Source organism: Caretta caretta, chromosome 1 (genome assembly GCF_965140235.1).
Source record: "Caretta caretta isolate rCarCar2 chromosome 1, rCarCar1.hap1, whole genome shotgun sequence".
In the NCBI taxonomy this organism is placed as follows: domain Eukaryota; kingdom Metazoa; phylum Chordata; order Testudines; family Cheloniidae; genus Caretta; species Caretta caretta.
The window spans coordinates 310615194-310629626 of NC_134206.1; the positions used below are offsets into that span (position 1 = coordinate 310615194).

Sequence of the window (14433 nt, forward strand, 5' to 3'; positions counted from 1 at the left end):
AGCAGTATTTCCTCCTTCTCCCACAACATAAGGGATTTGTCTATATTAGAAAACTGACAGAGTTAACACAGTACAATCCCCTTAGTATGAACACAGTTCTATCAATATAATGGCACTTTACACTGGCTTTGCTATTCCCAGACAAGAAAAGGAATAACTATGCTAGTATGATATATTTGTATAACTGTCTCCACAGTAGGGCTTTTACCAGAGTAAAGTCACAACCAGAGTAAAGTCACACTGGTTTAAATAAAAAAAAGTCAGCCCCTTAATTGACATAGTTATACTGGTTTCAGAGTAGTAGCCATGTTAGTCTGTATTTGCAAAAAGAAAAGGAGGACTTGTGGCACCTTAGAGACTAACAAATTTATTTGAGCATAAGCCTTCATGAGCTACAGCTGATGCATCCAATGAAGTGAGCTGTAGCTCATGAAAGCTTATGCTCAAATAAATTTGTTAGTCTCTAAGGTGCCACAAGTTCTCCTTTTCTTTTTATAGTTATACTGATAAAACTAGGCTAGGTCTTTAGAGAAACTAAAGCTTTTCACTGTTGGATGATTGACGGCATCAGAACTGGCATCAGGCTACAAAGTCACATATGAGGAAAGTTGAGCTGGAAAGAAAAATCATGCTTACTTATTATGTATCAAGGATAAAATGTTAGGAATGCATTTCTACAAATAATAGGATAAAGATGTGAAGAGAGAAACAAAGGTACACAATTCAAAACTGAAATGGAAGGGCTAATTCTATTTTAAGTTGTTTTGCATCAATAGCAGCTGATTGCAAACAACAGTGAAAACCAGAAAAGCCCATTTGCGTTTACAGCTATTAATACTGAAGTTCTAAATCACTGTAAGCATACCCAGTCAAAAGGTATCAGACACCTGCACACTTTATCTCTTCTCTGTGAGGAATGCATCCATAATACTAGTTTGGGAAGTGTCCAGCTCTCTCTCTACACCTGAAATACCTCTCTCCACACACTTCATCTCTGATTCAATGGCCTGGAGCCCGCACACAAACTCTCATTTCCACCCGACTCCTTCCTTTGGTCCTGTGCAAACTTAAATTTATGGGTTTCAGAGTAGCAGCCCTGTTAGTCTGTATTCGCAAAGAGAAAAGGTGCCACAAGTACTCCTTTTTGCTTACATTTAGAGTCATTTTTCCCCCTTTTTTCCCCCACATTGGAGCAGGGGGGAGATACAGAGACCGGGTGCAGAACAGCCCAATTTCCCCCCTTTTAGGAGCGTAGATTGGTGGAGCAGCAGCCCCAAGGAGGAAACTAGTCTGTGGAGCAAGGGAAGAAGAGCAAAGCTGCCAGGGACGTTGAGACCCCATGGAAAGGGCTCAGGGCTGGAGGGTGGTTTATTCTGCTGGCACAGGAGGCAGCCAAAGGGGAGGAACAAGGGGCGTAGGCCGGGGGTGAGGAAGGGGGAAGTGAGACTCTGCGGGTGAAGGAGGAGAGCGGTGCAGGGCACCTCCGAGCTCCGGCCGGTCCGAGCGAGGGAAGCCGAGCGGGAGGTGGGAACGTGGCAGCGGGGCAGGCGAGGCTCGGCGCCGCTAGAGCGCAAAGGGCACACGCGGGGCGGAGCAGAGGGCACAGGCCGGCTGGGAGGAGGGCGGGCGCTCAGGGGGCGACCTGGCCGGGGACACGCCGGGCGAGGCGGGGGCGGGCTGCGCAGGGTCTCTGAGCCTGGTGGGCCCGAGCCCGGGCCGGGACGCGGGGAGCCCCTTACCTGCGCTCCGGCCGGCCGCCCGGCCCCTCCTCACTCGGCGGCGGCTGCAGACTCGACCCGGCTCGGCAGCTGCCCAGAGGGCGGCGGAGGAGCAGGAAACCGAGCGGCCCCGCCGCGACAGACGCAAAGGCGGGGAGAGCTCGCCCGCCCCCTAGTGCTGGCGGACTCGGGCCAGAGTCTGCTCCGCGGCCCGCCCCCGCCCACCGACAGCCCCTCCCCCACAAACCCGCCCCCCCTCCTCCCTTCGATCCCGGAGACCTCTCCGCCCTGCCGGCTGCTGGGCACGCCCCAGCCGGGGGCTCCGAGCTGCTGGGCTGGGCTGGGCTGGGGGAGGAGTTGCCCTTGCCCTTGCCCTTGCCCTTGCCCTGCATGGCTGCTCTTGTTGCGGAGCTCAGCCCCCCCCCTCCCGTTGGGCTCAGGGCTTCTGCCTCCTGTGGCTCCAGCTAGGGCTCGGAGTGCCTGGGCTTGGGGCTTCCCCACCCCCTCCTGCACCCCAGCCCCCTGCCCCAGACTCAGCCCGGAGCCCCCTTCCACACTCCGAACCTCTCGGTCCCACCCAGTCCAGAGCCCACACCCTAACCCCCTGCCCCAGCCTGGTGAACACGTACGTGTGTGTGTGTGTGGGGGGGGGGGGGGGGGAATGGAGTGAGTGGGGCAGGGCAAGGGTGTTTGGGTTTGTGTGATTAGACAGTTGGCAGCCCTACTTCCACCCCCAAAGACTCCTGCCTCTGGGAGCTCCTGCCAGGGCTCACGGCTTCCGTCTCCCATGACTCCAATCAGGACTCCGGGCATCCCGACTTGGGGCTTCCGCCCCCTGTGGCTCCAGCCGAGGCTCTGGGTGCCCAGGCTCGGGGCTTCCGCCCTGCAGCTGGGACTCGGGGCATCCAGGCTTGGGGTTTCAACCCCTGTGGCTGCAGCCGGAGCTTGGGGCACCCGCACTTGGGGCACCTGGGCTTGGGGTTTCCAGCCCCATGGCTCCTGCTAGGGCTCGGGGTGATGAGAATCAGGGCTTCTGCCCCTGGGGCTTCTTCCGGGGCTCGGGGCACCCATTTTTCTGGGGGGCCCCAAATTGGCCAGGGGCCCTGTATTAATGCTCCGCTGGCCGGGACTAGCAGCCAGGACCACCCAGTTGGGCTGCTCCCAATAGCATGGGACCCATCTTTGCCTCTGGGAACCTCCTCTAACTGCAGGAAGTTCAGCAGCTGCTCCCTTCTGAGCCCAGCTTTGAAAGCAATGCTGAGGGTGGAAATCCTGTGACCCCGCTATGACGATACAATCCCATTTTGGGTTGGAACCTTCAAAGTTACACCACTGTGAAATTTCAGATGTAAATATTTTTAATCATTAAATTAAATCATTAAATTTAATAATTTAATCATTAAATTGACCAATTATAAAATCCGCTGGCTGTGAAATTGACCAAAATGGACCATGAATTTGGTAGGGCCCCACTCATGACTTCAAGTGAAACAGTAAAGTTACTGGAGTGGAGTGTGGGGAGGAAAATTGCTGGTGCCCATCTTTTGCAGGGAAAAAGGGCCACTGAGACATAAACACACACTTTATCACCAAGGCTACCACAATCCAGCCTCAAACCCCTACCCCAACCTTTACACAAGGGCTCGTCCCCTGCCATCCCTCCTACTCTCCCCCCCCATACACATAATTAACCCCTACCTTCACACAAGGTCTCTTCTCAAGCTCCAAGCTGCTGCCCCCCCATCCACCCACCCACCCCCAGATTTTCCCCTCCCTCTAGCCACCCCCAATCCCTACCTTCACATCCCACTTCTCCTACCCACTAACACAGAGTCACCTGTTACACCTGGAATTGCCCCACAACTTCCCCTCCCCCCCCCCCCGCCACCTGTGCTCTACCCTCTTCCCTCCATGGAGTGTGGGGGAAACTTTCTGGGCATTCCCACTGGCAGGGGGGGTGGCAACCAGCACCGCCCAGCTCTGTTGTCACTGTCCCCTACCCCTGGGTGCAACAGACAACCGGCCTTCTCCATGCTGGCCCCCGGTGGTGATGGAGGACACACACCCCTCCCCCCAGCGTGAACCTGCACGGTGGAGATGGTGCCCAGGAGCCTGCAGCCAGGCATCAGGGTGTCTGGGAGGGTGACTACCAGGAGTCACAGCACTGCTGCCGTCCCTGGCCCTCCACTCCAGGAGAGCGAGGGAGGCTCGGGGCAGGAGGAGACCGATCCAGGACCGGAGCCCCCACGCCATGCCACATGGGGTAAGGGGATGCAGCGGGATCAGCGCTCCAGCACCAGGAACCCTCTCCCTGAACCATTCCCTTGCTTTGGATAATTTTTTTTTTGGTTCACTCCACTGCCACCCGCTTCAGCTGGGGTGGTTTGCAGCGTGGTGCAGGGCAGTCTGGGAGCTAGCGGCGCAGGTCCAAGGGACCCGGCAGAATGCAGTGAACCACAACTCCCGCAACACCCAGTCCCTGTTATGCCCGTGCCCTGCGCTCCCTGGGCTCCTGAACATTTCAGCGGGCTCTCTGCATTGCTGGGCTGGGGCCAGGGCCAGATTAACCTTTTGTGGGCCCCCACGGGCCCCTTCCAAGTGTGGGCCTGGCGCCATTGGTGCCATTGTAAACCCGGTACTGGCCCCAGAGCCCTGCCCCCTCACACCAACACCCCCACCTCAGGACCTCAGCCCCGCACACCAACACCCCTGCTCCACCACCCCCTCCCCCACAAGAGTCTCATGCCATGGCCCCACCCCACACAAACCCGCCTCAGAGCCGGTCCCACAGCCCTGTCCCCACACAGTGACACATTCTCCTGAGGGCCTGCCCCACGGCCCCTCTCCTCCACACCGACACCCGCACTCCAGGGTCCATCCCCATGTCCCCTTGCCCCCATGAGAGCTCCACCCCATGGCCTGTCCCCCACACATTGACACCCCCTCCTCTGGGCATGAGCCACATCCCTTCCTTCACATCGACACTCCTGCCCTAGGGCCCCTCCCCCACAAACTGACACCCCCTCCCCAGGGTCTTCCCCAGGGGGTCATCTCTCCAGGTATGTCCCGCACAAGTGCCACTCTCAGGAGGCTTCCTTCCACCAGGTTTGGCCCCCACAGCTAGGCTGAAGTGACTTGCCTGCAGCAGCAGAGATCTTGCAACAATAATCAATGCAGCAATTCCACATTCATTTTTGTTTTCGGGTGGGCAATTTAAATCAATGGACAAAGATCAACATTCACTGTTGAAGTCCTGTGCACCTGAGTTTCTCCTGCTTTCTGTCAGAGTCATGGCCACTCAAAGTATTCCTGGTAGGTGATCAGACAGCAAGTGTGAAAAATTGGGATTGGGCTGGGGGGTAAGAGGAGCCTATAGAAGAAAAACACCCCAAAATCAGGACTGTCCCTATAAAATTGGGATATCTGGTCACCCTAATTCCTGGTGGCTGCTATGTTGCATTCCATGGTCATTTGGTGTCCTGGATTTCTGCTGTGTCACACACAGCTGCCACTCAAGACACTGATTGTAGATAGGAATATAGAACTCTGGTTCTGTCCTTCCAAAACGTAGGTCCCAACACGAGCTATAGAAGAATCTCTTTTTCCTGTATTAGTATTAGGCCTTGTGACATACTCTTGAATAGGTTTGATATACCATCCACTAGAGAGTACTGCTGCTTATAAACTATGGCTAGTACATTAGAAAATTATTATTTCATAGGGAATAATGCTGTCCCCAGCTATTGACAGTTAATTTAGTGAATCCTCTCTATAAATAAATCATAGCTGTGTATTATGTCAGATTTGTATTTTGCTATGTGCACATGTAACTCTACAGTTGCTACAAGAATCATAAAATGGAACCTTACTTCTGTTTATTTAAATTCTCAACTTGTGATAGGAAGTATTATTATATTTGTTTTAGAGGCAGCATAACTGGAACACAGAGATATTAAGGACATGATTTTCAGAATTGTTGAACATCCACAGTGGGAGCTAAGGATGCTTTGTATCCCTGAAAATAACCTTAACTGATTTTCCTAATGTCACACACAGGAAGTTTGTAGGAAATTCAGAAATAGAACCTAGATGGTTGTCTTTTCTATCCTAACCAGTAGTGCAAGTAGGATGGTACTTTCCAGTACACAGTACTGGCAAGAGATTTTTAGTGGGTATGGGGTACCAGAAAGACTTGGGGCTAGCCCCTGCATCCAGGGGTGGGGGCTGCGCTCTGCTCCTTAAAAGAACAGAACACTGCTAGGAAGGGCATTCATTCTTTATATGGCTTTAACATTTCTAACAAATTAACAATGTTAACATATGCTAACAAACTTAAACAAAGACCTTTTTAAAGTTTGTTAGCATATGTACTGTGCTGTTAAGTTGGTCAGGAGTCCTGGGAGGGTGTGGGGGAGGGAGGAACGGAAGTAGTTTAAACAGTGGTTTTGATTCTGTTTCTCTCCATTGGTCTGAATTATCCATGACATTCATCTCAAAGAGGCAGAGGTTCACAGATTTGCAATCGTTATGCTTTAAACCACCTCAGCACATACGAGGTTTATGAACATTAAAAAGTTAACTGCAAAGGAACGCTGAAGCCCATTAACCTGAATGTGTGCCACCCAGTATGCCGTCACTGACTAAAGGTGCAGTCACACCTGAACAGCTGAAAATTAACCTTACCCTTTTAGGCTAAACAGAGTCATGTCACTGGCTCCATCTCTGTTATATAACAGATAACAAAACTCCAGTGGGGCATGGTGCTAGCACACAGGGTCTCACGTACGTGGTGTGATTTTTCAGAAGCTCTTTTGGGAATAGTCATGTAGGTGAAATAGCTGGTACTTATGATTATGCTATTTCTATGTATGTGGATGTATTGTTCTATTTCTATGTATGTGGATGTATTTCTATGCATGTATATTAATCTTAGTATCTGAAGTTATGAATTTTAGCTGTGTTTGTTTCTGTGGTAACACCCACAAGGTATTTAGCCAGCATATGAAGGGACAAGTTAAGTTGAATGGTCCATTAAGGAACACTTAGCTCACAATGGACCCTGGAAAATGCCTGTCTCCACTTAATGGACTTTTTGTGAACGTTCTAACTAGGATATGGGTGAGGGTGATGAACATGTAACTTGCCCATGTGACTCCAAACACCATCTTTCACAGTGAGAACAGATTTCCCTTTACTTGTCACTTGGCAGAAGCTAAAAGGCCCTGGCCTGGAAATATCTACATTTTGCCTCTTTCCTGCTCCAGCCTCTGGACTATGGACATATACTAAGGGGAGCATTCTAACCAAGGGACTGGGACCTTAAGGTAATCTGGAGCCTTCATATTTCCTTGATCCTTTGTTATGGACTTATGAGTTGGATATGGTACAGAGACTGTTCTAGCCTCATTGATTGTTGTTTTCTCCCTTCCAATGGACAAAGATCAGATGTCTGCTGACTTTCTCACATGAGTCCGCAGCCTTTGATACCTGTGGTATAAGTGACATAGCTCTTGCTTGAGTATCTTTGTTCTTTCCTCGCCAAATGTCAAAGCCTGTTCCCATTGAACTCAATAGCAAAACTCCTTTTGATTTTAATGGGAAAAGGATTTGGACCCAAGAGATCAGAGAATGTGATTTTGATCAATTGCTTATCTGTCCAGAGACAGTTCTCATGCATGTTCTGCCAGGCTGATTTTGATTGCCCCACCGTGTGTCATGCTGAGGAAAATAATAAAACAATTTGGGCTGTAGTTCTATCAAGATGTAGATGGCACACACAGTTCTATGCCTCTTTTCCATCAAACCCAGATGGTGCAGCATCTTTGCTTTCCTAGTGTCTGGTGGAGAGTAATACTTAGATAAAGGCAAGCTGGCAGAAGCTTAGTTTGGACATAAGAGAGGCACCGATAGTGTGTTAAGGGAAAGTGCGGTGATTGTCCTTCCTATCCTTCTTTCATTAAAGTTTTCAATCTGGGGTGCTGCTGGATCCTCAATGACAGCTGGAAGTACAGGTGGCACCAGGGGCCCAGAGCATCATTTTACAACTGCATCTATTTAACAGATGCAGTTGTAAAATTTTAGACAGGTAAGCGGGGTGTCGGAGGGGATGGGGAGAGTGTGGGGGCTGGGGGCGGGGCGGAGTCACATGGAGGGTCACATGGGGAGGTCACATGCCTTCCCTTGTGTCCCTCCCATGAGTGCAGTACCGTCAAGAAATGATTTCTACTTGCACCACTGATCCTAACTATCCTGTTGTAGTTCTAGAGTGCCAATCATCATAGTATCAAAGCCCTTATTTGCTTGACTCTTCGTCTTATAGGGCATGCCTACACTATAATTAGACACCTGTGGTTGGCTTGTGCCAGCTGCCTTGTGTTGCAGGGCTGTTCAATTGTGGTGTAGATGTTCTGGCTCAGGCAGCAGCCCAAGTTCTGGGACCTTCTGCCGTCACAGGGTCCTAGAGCTGAGTCTTCAGCCCAAGCTGGAATGTCTACATTGCAATTAAATAGCCCAAGTCCAGTGGTGAGCTGGAGCCAATTTGCACCGGTTTGCTAGAACCGGTTGTTAAATTTAGAAGCCCTTTTAGAGCCAGTTGTCCTGCCAGGGCTTCCCGTGAATCAGCTGTTTGCTTTTCAGCCCTCCCAGGCTTGCAGGGAGCAGAGAAGCAGAGCGAGGTGGCACATTCAGGGGAGGAGGCGGAGGTGGAGCAGAGGTGAGCTGGGGCTGGGCCGGGGCGGGGAGCTGCCGGTGGGTGCTCTGCACCCACCAAATTTTCCCCATGGGTGCTTCAGCCCTGGAGCATCCACGGAGTCGGTGCCTAAGGCGCCACTTTTGAAGTGATCAGTGGGGGAAGCGGCCGCTCCCCCTGCTCCCCCCAGCTATGCTACCCCACCCCTAGGAGCCAGAGGGACCTGCTGGATCCTTCCTGGGAGCCGCCCCAGGTTAGCAACACCAGGACTCCCCACCTCACCCCCCGGCAGGTCCCTCTGGCTCGAAGGGGCAGGGTGGGCACGCACTACGGTGGCCCATAAGACCCTCCTGCCCAGTTCTGGGGGCAGTCAGGGGACAGGGGAGGGGGATGGATGGGGCAGGAGTTCCGGTGGGGGCGGGGGGAAGGAACATGGTGGGTTGGATGTGGCAGGAGTCCCGGGGAGGCGGGGGTGGGCCATGACCAACCTAGTGGGGTGAGGAGGGAACCGGTTGTTTAGATTTTGGCAGCTCATCACTGCCCAAGCCCCTGCCAGCTGGCATGAGCCAACCTTGGGTGTCTAATTGCAGTGTAGACATACCCATAGAGACAATGTGGGTGGGGTAATAACTTTTACTGGATCAACTTCTGTTGGTCAGAGAGACAAGCTTTTGAGCTACATAGATCTCTTCTTGAGGTCTTATGTAAAGCTGGTTTAATTTTTTTTTTTGGGGGGGGTGAAGGTTCATTAAAAAAAATTGGGAAAAATAGTTTTAATTCTATTTGAAAATTTTCACATTTTTTCTTATCTTTCTTTTTTTGATGAATAGAATGTTACATGAAAATTTTAACACCAAAACTAAAATATTTGTTTCTTTTTAAAAGAAATCATTTTTGGTTTTGCCTCCCTTTCTTTCATGGTTTTTATGTACTGAAAAAATGTTTTTGGGGGAGATAAAAAGTGAGAGAAAGTGGGGATAAAACACTGTCTTTTGGTTCCTTTCCAAAAGTGGAAAAATTCGTCATCCAAAATATTTCAACCAGGCCTAACCCTGAGCTACCCCACATGATACTCTTTTAAAAGAGATATTTCCAAAGTAGTAACAAAAAGAAAAGGATAATAATGTATCCAACAGTGTTCACTATACTTAGTATAAGGGTCACTGATACTTACCTTCACTGACCATCAGTATTAAAAAGAATAATTTCCCTTTATTACCCTAGGCTCCCACCATAGGAGAGAAGGAAAGAAATAAGGTGCATGATTTCCCATAGCAATAGCAAATCAGGCCACCAACACCAGGTATGCATGGTTTATAGAGACCTGCCCAGCTCCATAGCATTGTAATAAGCCAGCCAGAAGAACAATACAGAAATTCTACTTTGCAGTACACTGTGTAACATTTATTGTAATGTATGTAACAAATTGTAATTTGATAAAAGCAGAATTCAGAAACGGCTGGAAACAATGGGCCAGTTTTTCAGCTGAGTTTAGTAGGAACGGGTCACAGCTGAGAGACGGAGCTTTGTGATTCTGGAGCAGGCTCTGTGCCAGCCCTCAAGCACTCAAGGGTGTCAGCTAGGAAAAAGCAGAACACAGTGCACTCTGGCTATGCTTCCCTCCCAATGGGATTTTCAAGGGGAATCGTGGCCATCTAGAATAGCTGGGGACTTCACAGTGAGGAGATTCAGCTTTTTGTTGCTTTCTGGCTGTAATCATGCCCTCTGGATAGCATCAGCCAGTGAGAGTTTGCTCTGATAGTGAAATCATTGTAATGCTTCTAACTTGTGTTTTCATTGGTTGAGAGTACTTTTCTTGAACTCCTGACTGACTGTTTTAGAGTTGAAATCTACAGAATCTCCATCAAATTTCCACCTCGTAGAGTATCGTTTCTCTCAGTTACATGATTATTCAACCAAATTGTTATTTTTCCAAATCACTTGTAATTGCTATTGCTCTGAACACAAAGATGATATAGGCCTGAACCCTGCCTACCCAGCTATTTCCACTTATACTTCCTCTAAGATTTCACAAGCCCTGATCCTCATAAACACAGTGAAAATAAATGGTCACATTTTTTGTATTCAAGAAGAACAAAGTATGTATTATTTTCTGTTTCAAAATTTCTCTTCCATAGTACTCAGATTCTACCAACAGCTCAGGAGAGGAATTTTAAAGTTCCAGGGGGGGCCTCTGATTGCTGCAGAGCTTCTACCAGAGTTACTGCCTCACATGGCTCCCTTCCAATCCATTCTCCCATGGGCAGGCACTGCCCAGCTCACTGGGACAGCTGCCCTTGAGTCAACAGCCAGGGAGTGGGAGTGCCTGTGTCTGTGAGAGGAGCAGAGTGGAGCTGGCTGAGCCCTGAGGGCAGCACATGCAGCAGTTCTGATGGGGTCTCTGCCCTGGTGCAGTCTAGAAGCAAGAAAGGGGTCAAGAGAAATGACAGGGGGGACACATCCTATCTGGCTGGCAGAGAGACTGGGTGGGGAACAGTGGGGGGGGGGGGAAGAGGTAGCACCCCAGGAAGGACAGAACCCGTTGGCACAGGCCTCAGGGACTTTCTGTAGCCACAAAGATTCACCCATTCTCACTGCTTGTCACTTCAGCTCCTCGACCTCACTGCCTATCACTATACCCCTAGCCCCAGAGAGAACCCCATTCCCACTGTCATTGCACCCCAATCCCCTATTTCCAGAGAGACCCCAAGCCCACTGAATCCCACTGCAGCACCAGAGAAAACCCTCAGCTGTGTCACTCTGCCCTAACGCTATTGTGACAGGATCCCCGGGGAGCAGCCTGGGACTGTGGGACCGCTATGCTCCCTTACCTCTCCAGCCCGAGCTGTCTCTCACAGTGCTTTGCTAGTGACAAGCAGCAAACCCCTCCAGGCGCTGTTATCACTCAGCACAACTGCCTGTGGAGCCCCACACCCAGCTATATTTCATGAATGCTCCCAGAGCCACTCATGAATCACACAGAGAAAGGCACCAGCTAAATCCGCCCAGCTTCTAGCACTGTACCTCGGGAATTTACCATCTTTCACTGCTCAAGATGAGCAATGCAGATTTATTAATTGGTTCACCACTTCATCAATGGAAAGTGGATATACACCAGCCTTTGCAAACCTGAGCAGATTTACCACACACTTCAGGCAAACTCACTGGTAAAGATAAACAGTTAAACGAATGTATTGACTACAAAAGATAGATTTTAAGTGATTATAAGTGATAGGCAAAATATCAGAGTGGTTACCAAAATAAAATAAAATATAAGCACACAGTCTAAACTCTCAACCCTATTAGACTGGGCAACATCTAGATTAAGCAGTTTTTCTCACCCCACTGGATATTGCAGTCCTTAATATACAGGTTTGTCCCTTAAGCACAGGCCATTCTTCTCTGTTGGAGTCTTCAGTCTTCTTCTGAGTATCTTTGTTGCTTGCAGCACAGGTGGAGGCAGGAGAAAGGTGAAGCATGGGCCCCTGTGTTCTGTTTTATATCCTTAGTCCATGTGCTTGGAGAACACAAGTCCAGACGTGTCTGGTGGACGTTGCTGAGTCCCCAGGCAAGGTTGAGCAATTCCTCTGGTGTGGCCTTATGCAGGTGAGTCATTGAATTGTAGCTCCTTTGCTGGACAATGGCTGTTAATGGTTGTTTGACACCCCGCCTAGGCATTGGTTACTTTCCTTGCTGTTGTCTCTGGGGAGCTAATATCTGGCTGATTCCCTGATTTACACATGTTTTAGTGACAACCATAAAACACAATCTCATAACTTCATATGCATTAAAGATATACATATTTAGATAGAACAGTGACTTTCAGCCGATCATAACCTTTTCCCCGGTACATCACATGGCATGCTTTATATGCAATACCACAATTATATACAGATGAAGTATATGGGGGTTACAAGATGCCCCCCCCCCAAGGTATAGTATGTCACAACTGTCACTTCACCCTGAGAGGGACCCTATCCAATGTTCCCTCTATTTTTTCCCATCCACATGCGGAATTAATTTTGCTGTGTGCACCAATATGGAGATGATGTGTGGTGGGGGTGTGGCTGAGGGGTTTGGAGTATGGGAGGGTCCTCAGGGCTGGAGCAGAGGGTTTGGGTGCAGGGGGTGAGAGCTCTGGCTGAGGGGTGTGGGTTCTAGGGTGGGGCCATAAATGAGGAGTTCAGGGTGCGGGAGGGGGCTCAGGGCTGAGGCAGAGGGTTGTGGTGTGGGGGGCGGGGCGAGGTCCACGTGGGAGTGCAGGCTCTGGGGTGGGGCCAGGGACTAGGGGTTTGTGGTACAGGCTGCCCCAGGGCTGCAGCAGGGAGAGAGGGCTCCCCCTCCCCCGCAACCTTCTCTTCCTGCAGCAGCGCCTGAGCTTGGAGAGAGCATCTCTCCTCACCATAGCAGCTCTGGGGCTAAGGATGGGAGAGAAGTGCATCCCCCACCACAACAGCTCTGGGGCTGGCGCCGGGAGAGAGGCACCTCTCCACACCGCAGCAACTCTGGGGCTGGGACCAGGGGAGAGAAGCCTCTCCCATCTGTATCCCCTGGGCTGTGGGAATCATCTCTCCATGCCGCAGCCCCAGAGATGGGAGGGATAGGCATGTCTCCTCGCCATGCTGGAGCCCCGGGGCTGAGGGATTTAAGTGCATGGCCCTTAGTGGCCTCCTCTGCGGATGTGCAGGTGCGCATCTTAGAGGGAACTTAGCCCCTAACCCCCTGAATTTCACCACACACCCCAAACTCCATAGAGACCTCCCAGGTTCACTGAATGTGTAATGGGACTGTTAGCCCCTTACTAAAACTCAGTGGGGGTTTGGTTGGCTGGCTCCCAGTACCAAAAGAAAAGGGAAGGGTCTATGGGAAATCAGGACCCTGAGACTGACAGTCCCCAGGAGCAATGGGGAGAGGCCAGTGCTCCAGGTCAGCCTGATTGACAGGATGGGGAGGCTAATGAGGGAGACCCCAGGGGCGTCCTGTCCTCCATGTGAGCTGGAATTGCCTGGAACAGAGTGGGGCTGAGCTAAGGAGAGAACAGGAGCCTGAGCTGAGCTGGGGAGCAGGGCCGCGCCTGCCAGAGAGAACCAGAGAAGCAGCCCAGGGAGCAGATCTGTGTTGGGAGCATGGCATGGGCAGTGGGTATAATAGGCTAGGGAAGGCCTTGCCTTCCCTGGCGTCGCTGCCGACCCACTGCCAGACACCTGGACCGCGGTGGCCCTAGCTCTTCCCCGAGACCTCCACTGCCTCCTCCACTCCACACACCCCATCCCGCTGCTCGCCATGTCCCTCCTTCTCAGGTGCTGGGAGCTCGGCGGGGCCTTCAGGGGCAGGAGGAGCTAGCACTAGGGGGCTGGCAGTGGCTCGTCCTGATGTGGCTGGGGCAGGTGGGCCGGGGCTCCTCTGGTTGTGTGGGCCCCTCAGAGTCAGGGCTTCTCCTTTTACAGGGTGGGGGGAGGCGTGTGGGGGTCAGGACCTCGGGTGGAAGAGCCGGGGCCGGTGGGCTTGCCTCCCCAAAGCTGGGGTTCACCTGCCGCCCATGGAGCAGGTCCACAGAAGCATCCCACAGAGCAGAGCTGTGCTGGGAGCAGAGCTGCAGGGGCCAGAGAGGCAGCCAAGGGAGCTCACTGGAGGCAGAGCAGCATCAGCGCTGAGGCAGAGTGGAACTGGAGCTGGGGCTGGAGCCACCTGGAGCCAGGTGCGGCGGTCAGCTGGGGAGAGCGATGCAGGACCCTGGGCAGCAGGCCCAGTGCAGAAGACACTGCGAACCAGGAGGCCTTGCAGGCCAAACTTGGAAGAGGATCAAAACCCGGAGAGGGAGGGGGGGTTGATACTGGGAAGAAGGGTCCTGCCACCTAGAGATTGAGGGCGTGTGGCCACCCCCAGAGCAAGTGTGTGACCCACAACATCCCTGCAGCACAGCCAGGGCCTGAGAAGGAGGCCTGGGACTTGTGAGGAACAGACTGTGAACTGCCCTGACATTCCAGAGACGCTGGTTGTGGTGTCCCTGTACCACAGAGCGGGGTG

General features: G+C 51.6%; 1 protein-coding gene and 1 long non-coding RNA gene across 4 annotated transcripts in view; one reads left to right on the forward strand and one right to left on the reverse strand.

The window, feature by feature from the left end:
• The window catches only part of FAM3C (FAM3 metabolism regulating signaling molecule C), a 67821-nt gene extending 65933 nt beyond the window's left edge, over positions 1-1888 (reverse strand). For 2 of the 3 annotated variants that reach the window (XM_075124446.1, XM_048836193.2), the window contains exon 1: positions 1740-1888. The gene's annotated coding sequence lies outside the window, so the exon portion shown is untranslated. The remainder of the gene's footprint in view (positions 1-1739) is intronic. The other variant, XM_048836192.2, reaches the window with a different exon arrangement.
• LOC142070625 (uncharacterized) lies at positions 1455-7478 on the forward strand. Its single transcript, XR_012666537.1, has 2 exons — positions 1455-1524; positions 6928-7478. It is a non-coding gene; the product is annotated as an uncharacterized LOC142070625 (long non-coding RNA).
• The last annotated feature ends 6955 nt before the right edge of the window (positions 7479-14433 follow it).